At 37.0% G+C, this 13,608-nt stretch overlaps 1 non-coding gene across 1 annotated transcript; it reads right to left on the bottom strand.

The window, feature by feature from the left end:
* Positions 1-8,653: 8,653 nt before the first annotated feature.
* LOC123238293 lies at positions 8,654-8,760 on the bottom strand. The gene has a single exon (XR_006505496.1). It is a non-coding gene; the product is annotated as a U6 spliceosomal RNA (small nuclear RNA).
* Between the last annotated feature and the right edge of the window lie 4,848 nt (positions 8,761-13,608).

The following is a 13,608-nucleotide window of genomic DNA, read 5'->3' as shown; positions in this document are numbered from 1 at the left end:
TCTCTTAAATCCCTGCCACTTTGACCTGCTAATCCACAACCCTGGGTAACTTCTTTCTACCTTTTTTGCTTCTGTTCTTGAACTTGCAGGTGGAAGAAATCATAACATCTTGCAAGACTCTCATCTACAAATTTATGCAAATTTAAACTAGGCCTTTACAGCTTCCAGGCATACTTTTTATTGGTCTTTTGACCACAATTGTGTTACCTAAATTTAAAATATTTCTCCATGCCAGAAAAGAATATAAAAGGGGTTGGGGCTCTCTCCCTTTTTCCTCCTCTCCATGTTATCTGGGACTATAGAATGTTCCATTAAAACTGACTTGTATGACTAAGACTTGGTAGACTGGGATTTTTTTTTTTTTTTTTTTTGGTGCATTACTCAAAAAGACTAAAGAGGCAGGGGAAGGATAGCACTGTATTTTAAGATATAATGTTTATGTGTGTGTGATATTCATCCATGAAATCCATGGTGATTTAGGAATATTAAGACTTCAGGGACATTCTTTAGGGAGTCTAGCAACAAAAAACTTAAGGGTAAGACAGGAGGTAGCATGAGTCAGGAAAGTTAAACTACCACTATCACTACCCTACCACTACCCTACCACTGACCCTACCACTACCCTACCACCACTTTAATTATTTCCCAAACAATCTTGATGGAGAAAGTACAGGATCCTGAAGTCAAGTGCCTTGAAAATGGCAGTATTTCCAGCCCAATACTCATGACCAATCCTGAGAATTAACCCCTGTGGAGATGCGCAGCCTGGCAACTGCTCCTAAAGGTTCTGTAGCTAGCTAATGAAGATCCAAAAGTTACCGCCACCAGAATCTTTGGCACTCCCATATGGTTCAGTATCAGACACCAATATGGTTATATCAGTGAAATTACATTACAAAGAAGGTATCTGCTTTGATGCTGCACCCTAAGGACCATGGGACATTTCCTTCTGGCTTGCAGCTGAAAACTTCTATATTGGCTCCTCCATTAGAACATGAGCTCCTTGAGAGAGAAACTGCCTTTTCTATTTGTGTCCCCAGCACTTGGCACAATGTTTTGCACATAGTGAGGAAATCCAGTAACTAGATACAAAGGCATGCTATTGTAGTGTTAGGAGCATTAAATTAGATATCTGCTCAAATGCCCTCTGCCAAAAATTAGAACCAGAAAACATTTTGTATTTAGAAGGGGCCTCAGCATCTTTTTGTCCAACATATCTAAAAAGAAGCCACCACTATGATATCCAACATCAGTGGTCAACCAAGCTTGGCTTGAAGACTTGTGAGAAGGAATCCATTTACTCCCCAAGGCAACCTATTTTGCTTTTTTTTTTGTTTGTTTTGTTTTTTTAAACCCTTGTACTTCAGTGTATTGTCTCATAGGTGGAAGATTGGTAAGGGTGGGCAATGGGGGTCAAGTGACTTGCCCAGGGTCACACAGCTGGGAAGTGGCTGAGGCCGGGTTTGAACCTAGGACCTCCTGTCTCTAGGCCTGACTCTCACTCCACTGAGCTACCCAGCTGCCCCTTATTTTGCTTTTTGATAGTTCTATCAAGTTTTTCTCCACATTAAAACTAAATGTAACTTTTATCCATGGCTTCTTGCTCAGGGACTTAGAACAAGTCTATTTAAGGATAAATAACTTTTTATACCACATTTATGATTACCTTCTCACCCTTGAACTTTCATGTACAACAAATAAGTACAGCGAAACAAAACATATTAATCATGTCCAAAAAAACCATGCCTCATTTAGCATCTAAAGGTCATCACCTTTCTAACATGGCAGGATGCCATGTTTTACCACTGAATTTTTTTTTTCTGTTTTGATCAGAATTCTGAAGTCTTTTAGTGTTTTTATGCAAGCAAATGTTGTAATCCTGACACTTTTGGTTCTGCTTGCTTCACTTTGTGTTTCTTCATTTAAGTCTTCTCAAGTTTCTCCAACTTCATATTTGTCATGCAAAAAATTCTATTCAAATACCACAATTATTAGAGTTTACACGAATCATTGGGAATTCGTTTTTCTTCCAGCTCTTTGCTAAAGGGTAATTTAGAAAATTGACACATTTAAAAGTTTTGCAATATTAAACAGTCATGTTAGATATTAAACATACTTTTAATGAACCACTTTTCCAAGGCTAACCTTGATTATAATCCATAATTTTTTTCTAAATCAGAGTTTTGAAACCATTTAAGCATATTTATTTTCTTGGATAAATTTCTTAGTCTTTAATAATGTATGGCATGGTGCAAAGCTATCTTGCAGCATTCCATCTGTTTTTGGAAATTTTTGTCACTGAAACAAATCTACTTAATATATCAACGTATATAAATTTGTAATTATTGTGGAATTATATTCTAGTGTATTTGAGTTCTTTTAACCCATAGTATTTCTCCACTGTATTAGTTTTTATTCTTTTCTTGATTTTGTCTTCAATGTTTCGGCTAAGGGTGTATGGCAAGAGTCTGCTTCCTTGTGTTTTCTTTGGAATTTCTGACTGCAATTACTGATGTCCTTATCACTTTAGTCCTTCTGTTTGGTACCCAGGGTAGGAGTGAAGAGTGGAGAGGATCAGTGAACTCAAGTCTTCAACCTAAAGGATAAACATTCACAGCAAGGCTGTCTAAAAATAGTTCTTGGACCTATCTCTTCCAGGGAGCTTCATCTAGAACACAGAAACAAATATGTATCTAGATGGTATGGCTTAGTTGGGGTGATACTAATTTCTGTATCCTGTCCCCTTTCCACAGTACTAGGCAGACTACCCACATTAGGATTATAGTTGTCATCATAACTTCAGATCAGAGATTCTTGACTCAAGATAAACCTTTTTTCCTTATAGCTAACTTGAGTGGAGCTGCAGAGTGGATAATATTTATAAAGACTTTAGCACCATTCCTGGTACTTAATAAATGCTTGTTTTTCCCTCTTACTTCACTAGTTATGACTGGAAGTATCAATGTAGAGAACTCGCTCTTTAATCCCTGATACCTATTGAAGCCCTAAATATGTTGGTTGAGCCCATATTTTCCCTGGTGACAGAGTACTAAATAGGTTAGAGGAGTAGTAAATCAACATATCCTAGATTGGGACCCCAAGTTAGGAATTCTGTTCCGGCATTCTGTTCTCTGCTTCCTGCCTTATTAACCTAGTTCTACATGAAACTAGAAGAAATGGGCTTGTCCCCATTGGATCACACCTAAAGATTACAGCATAACCTTTTGATATAATGGCTCTTTTCTTTTCTTTTTTTTTTGTTTGGTATTACTTCTTTGGTATTTCTCTTTGCTCTTTTCTCTGGTTTGTTGATTTTCTGCTTCATTTGACATTATTTTCTATTGGAGTTGGAATTAACTAGATCCTTCCCTGTTTGTTCTATCTTTGCTGGTAAGCCTCTAATCTATCTTCAGATGTTTCAGGAAACCTATAATATCTCTATTACTGTGAATTTTTTCTCCTCTAAATATCCCTAGTTTATTTCATTGTCATAAGGCACAGACAACAGACTTTTCACCATCCTGGATGCCCTTTATTTGGCCTCAAAAAATAGCCCATAACTGAAAACTATTCTAGATATAGCCTCACTAAGGCAGTATAGATAGTGCCTATCACCTCCTTAATTTTGAAAGCTATGCTTCTCATTATTTTGGATACCTTAGCATACTGTTGACTAATAGAGTGTGAAGTCAGTGATCATTTATTAATTTTGTACTATGTGCCAGGCACTGGGGAATACTAAGAAAGTCTTAGATAGTCCTTTGCCTTCAAGGAGTTTGCAATCCAATGGAGAAGACAACATAAAAAGAATAGACATAATGAAGTCTAGAGGTGGATAGTGGTAGGAAGTGGAGATAGCTGGTCTGGCTTCCTTCTTTAAATGGGAGATTTGAGAAGAGCTCTACAATATCTACTCTCTACCATCTCCAATGTTGTTCCTCCTTCCTATTCAAGATGAATGACCAATGATGTCATAAGGTAATGTCTGGATGTGCCCATCAATTGGATTTAAGTGAGGCAAAATTGCACAAAGTCATCAGCCTCACTCTCCTAAAGTCATGGAAGTCCATTAGCAAAACAAAAGCAAGATGACTGGTAATAGTTCAGTATGCAGAGAATGACTTTGGCATTTTCAATGACTGACCAAGCTCTAAGTGTTCCATAGCCCCTTCATTAGGTGTTATCTGGGCAGCTGGAATAAGTTGTTTTTATCTCAGTTAAATTGTTTTCATCCACCTTTTTCTTCACATGCTTTGGGTAAATATCCCCTTAACTCACTGATGGGTTTGAGGACCATCAGTTAACCCTCAGCCTGGTTTAGCCTGTCTACCCAGACAGTAGTGATAAAGAGGGAGAGATTCCAGGGCAAGTGTATACACTAAAAAGTTCACTAAAACCTTAGGATATTTTTCATAAAAATCATTTTGTATGTGTGAAGGTAATTTTTGTGGAATTTGGTATGACTTTCATTTAGGCAGCTAGGTGGTTGTAGAGAAAACATCCCTGGACCTAGCTTCAGGAAGACCCGTGTTCAAATCTGTCCTCATACACTTCCTAGTTGTGTGGCCTGGGGTGTACAGGGTATTCAAGGAAAACTAGTGCTTCTAGTATGAGGGCTTGCTGATCCTTGTTAAGAATTGCTTTTCCCTTTTGGTGTTCACCTGCTACCTAGCTCTCATCTGTGGTTCCAAGAAGCTATAGTATGTGTAGCACCCATATCCCAGTAAACCATCATGGCAGACAGATTAAACCAGGTTGAAAGTAACCAACAGGTTTCAAAACCAGCAAGTTCCTGGGGAGGAGGGAGCAATATCTGCCCCTGGCATATAAGGACTTCCCCTGCCATAAGGGAGTATATAAGAACAATTTGTTACATTGCCCATGAAGGCAGAAGAAGCAAATGCTTAGAGCCTTGTTAAGAATCGAAAATGCCCAGTATTAACTACATCCTGAGCCATCACCTGTCATCTTGACTTTTGTCTTGCCACTGGACTTCGATGGCCCTGAAAAAGAGTAAGACTGATGACTTTGTAGACTCAACCTCACTTAAATCTTATGAATTCTTGAATGACAACAACCAATCAACCAGCTGTGTGACCCTAAGCAAATCACTTAACCTCTGTCTGCCTTGATTTCCTTATCTCTAAAATGGGGATTTTACCTTCTACCAAGGTTATTTTAAGGATAAACTGAAGAAAAAAAAACATAATGCAGTTTTCGAAACCTTCAAGTACTATATAAACTCTATTATACTAATTAAATATTATCCCATATGGCATAGTGGTATCAAACTCAGGAATGGGGCTAACCCATACAAAATAATTTCTATGGGTTGAATACTGTTTTAGTTTTAAATTTAATATCCATGTTTTGTTGCATTTTATTTTTATGTTTTCCCTAATTACATTTTATTGTTTAACATACACTGTTTAGGTGACACAAAGAAGTGCTGCAGACTGCGTGTATCCCACTGGCTTAGTTAATAGAGAGCTGGCCTTGTAATTAGGAAGAATGAATTTAAGCCCTAACTCTAACATATACTGTGTGAACCTGAGCAAGCTATTTATCTTCCCAGTATCACCAAGAAAATCACTTAAGACTCTTAAATTATGAAGAAGGTTGTTCTTGGTTGACTCATTGATGAAATCACAAGACTGATATAAAAAAAAATCCTATTGTAAACTGCCTGCTAAGATCTTTTTGTGTCCTGCCTTAATCACTGTATTAGCTATCCTTCCTAATTTGTGTCATTTGCAAATTTGATGAACCAGCATGCCATCTATTAACCTTAGTCAAATCATTGATTAAAATGTCAAACAGGATAGGAATATAATTAGAGCCCTGTAGAACTCTAATGGGAACCAACCCCTCCCTACTCCCCACCCCCACAAGAAAGGCCACTGAACTATAACTACTTGAGTCTAGCCATTTAACTGATATCAGAATTTTTTTGTCCACATCACTTCATCTGTTCCACAAGAATTGTATGTAAAATTTTATCAAACATTTTACCATATTAGAAAACTATAGCATTCTGTCAAATCCATCAGTTTAGTGATGTCAGAAAAAATAAAGTTAATCTGGCCTGACTTGTGCTTAATAAACCATGCTATCTTTTTTTATAATGACTACTTGATTTTCTAGATGTTTTTAAATATTTTTAGTTATCAGTGTTAGAATACTATAAAGTATGAGATGTCTCTGTTACTTCATTTAAAAAACTGGGACATTCATACTGCTTCAGTTAATTATCCCACTACAACAGTGATTTTTCCAAACTTTTCCCTTCTTGAGTCTCCCACTGCTTCCTTCTCTTCTGCCCTCTCAGCTGGGGATTTTAGTTATCTCTCTGCAGGTAACTAATTTCTGCTTGTCCAGTCCTAATTTCTCTCCCAACATCCAGTTCTGTATTGCCAATTGCTTGACATCTTGACCAATATGCCCCATAGACATCTTAATCTCAGCATGTCCAAAACTAAAATCATTTACCTTCTACAAAACCTCTCTTCCAAACTTCCCTATTACTATTGAGGGGATCACTATCTTTATCAGGCTCACAATCTACTTGTGACTCATCACTGCTTCCCATAGTTAATCTATGGCCAAAGCCTGTTAATGTCGTCATAACATTTCGAATTGTCCCTGGACCATAGTAATAGTCTGCTGATTGAGCTCCCTGCCACAAGTGCCATCCCACTGAAATCTATCTTCCATTTGGCTATCAAATTGATCCTTAAAGCATAGGTCTGATCATATGATTCCACCCACCCACCCTCACCCCCATTCAATAAACTTTAAGAGCTTCCTGTTGCCTCTAGAATCAGATATAGAATCCTCTGTTTGACTTTTAAGCATTTCATAACCTGGTCACTTTCTACCTTAGCGGTCTTATTTTTATTTCCTTTCAGGTACTCTGTGGTCCAGCTAATACTGGCCTCCTTGCTGCTCTTCCTTATATAACAGTCCACCTCCTGACTTGGAGCATTTACACTGGGCATTTCCCATGCCTGGATCTCTGTCCCCTCATCTCTACCACCTAGCTTCCCTGATTTCCTTCAAGTTTTAACGAAACAGGGCAGCTAGGTGGGTGGTTCAATGGATTGAGAGTCAGACAGGATATCCTGGGTTCAAATGTGACCTCAAATACTTCCTGTGTGATCATGGCCTAAAATTGCTTAGCCCTTAGCATTCTTTTGCCATGGAACAATATAATTTTTAAAAAATAGATAAAAAATAAAAGTTTCAACTAAAGTCCAACCTTTTTCAATAAGCCTTTCATAGACTTCCTTAATTTTAGCATCTCCCCTCTGAGACTACCTTCAATTTATCCAATATGTATTTTTTTCATGCATACTTATTTACATGCTGGCTCCTCCATTGGACTATGGGCTCCATCATATTATGAGCTGGGACTATTTTTGCCTTCCTTTGTTCCCAGAGTACTTCATACAGTGCTTAATAAACACTAGTTGATCGACTGTAATACTATAGTATTTCTCCTTTTTTCTCTAATCTTAAAAATGTCACTAACAGCTGCATAGCTATCCTATCTACCATTTCTTTACAATAAGAGAATATAGTTTATCTAGATCAAGTGACTAATTCATCATTAGTGGCTAAATGTACTCTTTCTACCTCCTTACCTTGAGCTTTAACTTTCCTGTCAGGCAATTTTGTCATGTCATGGCCCCTGCAAGGGTCATGTGTTAAAAATAAACCTTAGAAAATAAAAAAAGTTGTACTTAACAGCTAAGGCACTTGAGAATAGCATGTTGGGGAGAGAGGGAGGGGCAATCCTAACCTTTCATCAGAGAAAACAAAAACAAAACAAGAATTAAGTAGCACTGCTTTCCCTTTGTTGTTAAGTTATCATTGTCTCATCTACCAGAAGCAGCAATGTTATCCTTTGATCCTCCCCTTCCCCTTAATATAGCTTTTAAAAACAAGACAAAATTCTTTTTGTTATCCTTAGCTTCCCCTACCAATCTCAGCTTCTAATGAGCTTTAGCAATTGTGATGGTTTTAACAGCATAGTAACACACTCATACTCTCTTGTCTTCACTTTCATCTTCTGTACAAATTTTTTAAAAATTGAGGATGTCAAGGGCAGCAATACATCAATATGAAGACAGAAGATGAGGGTTTAAAAATATATTGAGGGTGTCTTGTGAATCCACATTGGTAGTCTATTTTTAATAAATCAATAATTATAAAATAATAATCAAAATTATTTCCTATTGTGTTTTCAGAATTTTTATTTCAGAATTATCCTTCCCTCCTTAGCTGACTTCTTTCTGTAGAATTTTTGTTCATAAGATTTTTACCTTTCCTTCCTCAGAACTTTTTGGAATCTGGTCTCCTAGAACCAAGAGTTCATGTCAGACTATGCTCAGCTTTTCTCTGTTATAAACTTTAGAAAGGAATGGTCACTTCCCTTAAGGTTCTCATACATTTCATCCCAGCAATCAATTTTTCCCTGTTAATGAGAACTTCCTCTATTCATCCTTTACATCCCCATGACAACTTTTATTAAAGTTTTTTAAGCTTTCTTTTTTTCTTTCTTTTCTTTTTTTTTTTTTTGAGCAGCTCACCTTTTATTTATTTTTTGGTTTTTAAATTGTACTTTCCTTTTACTGGCGCTGTAACTTTCCTGAAAAATATGGAACGCTTCACGAATTTGCGTGTCATCCTTGCGCAGGGGCCATGCTAATCTTCTCTGTATTGTTCCAATTTTAGTATATGTGCTGCCAAAACAAGCACTTTAAGCTTTCTTTTATTTTCAGTTACATGTAGAAACAATTTTTACAACTGTTTTTTGACATTTTGCAATTCAGACTTTCTCCCTTTTTTTCTCCACCTCCCCCCATCCCTTCCTGAGGCAGTAAATGGTTTGTTATAGGTTATACCAGTGCTTTCATGCAATATATATTTCCATTTTCCCCATGACAGAAGACATATCACAATACAACAACAACAAAAAAAAAAAACTCATGAAGGAAATAAAGTGAAAGATGGCATACTTTGATCTGCAATCAGATTCTAACAGTTCCTTCTTTGGATGGGAAATGCATTTTTTTTTAATCATGAATCCCTTGAGGTTGTCTTGGGACCTTACTTTGCTATTAATTAGTCCTTCACAGTTGATCATTGTGCAATATTTCTATTACTGTATACACTGTAGCATCAATGTACATAAGTCCAGGTTTTTCTGAAATCATCATTTGTCATTTCTTATGGCATTATAGTATTCCATTACAACTATATACCATAATTTATTCAACCATTCTCTAACTGATGGTTTCCAATTCTTTGTCACTATAAAGAGAGCTACTAAAAATATTTTTCTGCAAGTAGGTCTTTTCCTCCTATCTCTGATCTCTTTGGAATAGAGACCCAGTAGTGATATTGCTTAGTCAAAGTGTATATATATAGTTTGATGGCCCTTTGACCATAGTTCCAGATTACTCTCTAAAATGATTGTTTCAGTTCATATTTCTACCAATAGTATATTCGTATCCCAGTTTTCCCACATCCCCTCCAACATTTATCATTTTCTTTTTCAGTCATAGCTAATCTATCCTCCATGCTACTGTTAATACTCAGTATTAAGAGTATTTACTGTGTGGTAAGTGCTTAATAAAAATTCACTGACTAACAGCATAATTTTATTGTTCCCAGGAATAAACTAATTGGGAAATGGTCATGTATGATTTTTACATATATAAATATATGTATATATATGCAATACCTAAAACATTGGTGTAACTCAGAATATTCTACATTTCCCAGCGTTCCTGGGATCATAGCATGATTGAGGAAATTCCCATTATTTCAGTTGTCCTTAGACTATGCTTTGGTATAGGATTATTTCATCACAAGTGTAAGTGGAGCTATACAGAGAGTAATAGCCAGGTCTTGGAAACCAGGTAACCCAAAGGGTCCTTGAGGCCAACTCTTGAAAACTTAGTTGAGCAGGCTTGTTTCAACTAAGCCTGTCAGCTATCCCTTATAACAGTTGCCCAGACAGGGACCACTGAGAAGTTATATAGTGAACCTCTCTAGTTCCTCAGCCTGGGGTTGGAATAGATATTGATAAGGGCTATTGATGCACTATTTGAATAACCATGAAATCTGACTGCATAAGGATCTCCCCTTGGCTTTGATATATTGACCACTCAGGAAAGGTACTTGATAATAAAACACTATATTTGATTCTAGTTAATGAGGTTAGGAACAAGGGAAAAGGATGGAGGATTTGGGAACCTTATTTGCTAATACTCTAAGCTAATGATCAGACTAATGGAGAAAGCTAGATCAAGTAGAAGCTGGAGGTTCTTCAACCTCACACTAATCCTGGCCTGACTTGGCCATAGCCAAGCCAAAGATTAGGGAAGGCTATTGATGATCTTTGATGACACTGTTCTCTCTCAGCTCTATTGACAATGATGGTATTTGCTCTCTAGCTCTCTCAGTAAGACAGGTTGGTTTGCAGGTACAGACCTACCCTCCCTCGAGACCTCCCACCTTCCAAGTTCTCCTCCAGAGTGAGCCACATTTGCTGGGCCTGGTGGGTATTTATAGGGTTGGCTCCAACTGATTTCTTGCCCTGGCTCATGGCATCTGAGTACATTCCTAAGTGTTCAACTGTTGGTCTTGTCACTCAAAGTTGGTGTCCTCTTGTCCCAGAAATCAATATAACAATATGTATATAGATATAAAATATTTCTGGTATCAAAAGTAGTAGATTCACCTCTGAATCCCTTTTATGATATACAAAATATAAAGGCATGTTTATGTACATGCATACACAGGAGCATAAAAAGGAACTGATTTCATCACTTTAGGAAATTGGTATGGGTACCTTATCTACCAAGTCTGATTTAGTAGATAAATCTTAGGGAGTGGCCTGAGGCACAAAGTAGGGGTTAAATAACTTAGAGTATTTCAACTAGTATCAGAAACAAGATTTGAACCTGGGTATTCTACATACATACAAATGCACAAGTGCCTATATAAATGTACATAAGGGTGTGTGTTTAAATAAATAGAAAACAACAGAATGGATTGTAAGCTGGCTTTCAAGTCCAGAATGCATAAGTTCAAATCTCACCTCTGACCAGGGCACTTAACCTTGAAATGCCTTCCTCAGTTCTCCAAAAGTAGAGCATGTGTCAATTTGCATCAGTGGGAGAGAATTTCCTTGGAAATTCCGTACATACCTTTTTTTTTTTTTTAATTTTTTTTTTAAACCCTTGTACTTCGGTGTATTGTCTCATAGGTGGAAGATTGGTAAGGGTGGGCAATGGGGGTCAAGTGACTTGCCCAGGGTCACACAGCTGGGAAGTGGCTGAGGTCAGGTTTGAACCTAGGATCTCCTGTCTCTAGGCCTGACTCTCACTCCACTGAGCTACCCAGCTGCCCCGTACATACCTTTTTGGGAGGTGACACAAAGAAAATGTTTTGGAAATTTGAAGTCTCCTAGTTACTTTTTTGCCTAAAAAAAATCTAAAAAAGTAAAGAATCAAGACATAGTTAATATAGAATGAAAGAAAATTAGTATCTGTCTGATTATAAAGTCTGACTTTTGGAATGTTCACTTCAAATAAAATGGAAAAACTGAATAAAGCCAAGTTTTAAAAAATTAATATTTCTGTTTTTTCAGTGAGTGGCATGAGTCTTCCAATATCTGGTAAAGAATGATTTCACGTGTAGTAAGTAGCTGACCATAAAAACAAGAAAAAAGCCCAACTTCCTACCTGGGTGACGCAAACCCTTTTACCATCTTTTGTTGGCATGGGGAAATGTTTTGATTCAGATTTTCATTCTGATTGGCAGATTTGATCTAGATTTAAGACTTCTGATTGCAAAAGCTCTTGAAAATAAAGTAGTTTGAAAAATAAAGGTGATTTAGATCTAATTAATATATAATACGTAAAATATATATAACATGTACAAGAATAGATCTAATTAGTGATCTTAGAGTTCATCCAATCTGTATTTAGATAGTAAAGCTTTAAACAGATTCAGCTGTTTTGGAAGGAAATTTCTCATATTCCCTTAAATCAGTTGAGGACCATATAAGATAAATATAAACACACACACATACATATATATGGATAACTATCAGGTATATTAGTCATCTGCTTTGAAAAGTAAGAACAAGAAAATCATAATAAATTAAAATCATTCTCAAATTCTAACGGCCAATTAATGGAGGAGGGTTCAGGGAAAAGTGAAGAGAGACAAAGTTTAATCTAAGAATTCTAATTTTTTAAAGAGAGGAAGCAAACAAAATTAAATGTAAAACATTTTCATCTCCACCTAAAGTTTGTAAGTATGAACAATCTTTAAATATTCTCTTTTTTGTGTTTATGAGTAGGTGTTAGGTCTCATTTTAGAGCTGGAAAATGTCTACTTTGAGGGAGCAACATCTCCATCTTGTGGCCTTTTGCAGCAATAGCAGCTTACATTTACATGATTTTATAGATCATTTAGATCATGCTTTAGAGTTCAAGGACTTAATAACAAGCCTATGAAGGGGGGAAATATAAGTATGGCCACCCCCATTGTACTTCGGTGTACAGGTGGAAGATTGGTAAGGGTGGGCAATGGGGGTCAAGTGACTTGCCCAGGGTCACACAGCTGGGAAGTGGCTGAGGCCAGATTTGAACCTAGGACCTCCCGTCTCTAGGCCTAGCTCTCACTCCACTGAGCTACCCAGCTGCCCCCTGGCCACCCCCATTTTGAAAAGGAATAATCTGAGAACCAAAGTGGTTAAGTGACTTGATTTTAGTTAAGAACAACAAATTCATTAAGTGGCAGAGCATGTTAATTAAACACAAATCTTCTGACTCCAAATTCAGTGTCTACTAAATACTTCTAAGTGGAGGAAAACCTGCATTCTAAATGGATGAAAAGGCTTTTCCCCAAGTAGGCAGAACCAAAGTATATTTGCCGTGATTCCAGTGGTTCTGCTTGGCTCACTTAAGGCACAGTACAAGGATCACAGTTATTACTTAGTATTACTTAAAAACAACTGCCATAGAAAGTCAAATTTGCTGAAGATTTCTCTAAGGGGAATATGTAATACATAGTATTTCAAAACTGTATTACAATGTATCCTGTTGGGAGTCCTCCCCCTACCGTATTTAATAGCTAGCCCTAAGTCATATGTGGCCAGGATTTTATTTTGTTTCTACCTGACTAAATGGGCTTTCCTCCCAAGTAGGTTGGTTGGTTTGTTTGTGGCTTTATGGAAGCAAATCTGAAGTCGGGCAAGATCTGAAAGGCTAGGAGCTGTGATACTAATCCCCAGCCTGCTAACCTTGTGGTCTCATTTTGATGACTTCTTTTCCCTGAAAAGAATAGTAGACATCTCTCTCCCTCTCCTTAATAAAAAGCAGAGAAAAGAACTGTAACTCTTTCAGTTCTTGCCTCCACATCAAATCCTTCTTTTAATGAATGTTATTCTTATCAACATGGGATATTTTTATTAAGTAAATTGAAAAAGTTAAGCTGTTGCAAAGCTGACTGAGACTTGCTAGTAGCAATCATTTCGGTGTGATTAAAATATTATCTTCGAAGCCAATTTGATGTTAGAAATGATTG

This window comes from Gracilinanus agilis, chromosome 2, assembly GCF_016433145.1.
Source record: "Gracilinanus agilis isolate LMUSP501 chromosome 2, AgileGrace, whole genome shotgun sequence".
NCBI lineage: Eukaryota > Metazoa > Chordata > Mammalia > Didelphimorphia > Didelphidae > Gracilinanus > Gracilinanus agilis.
This window is presented reverse-complemented; position numbering and strand designations above follow the sequence as displayed.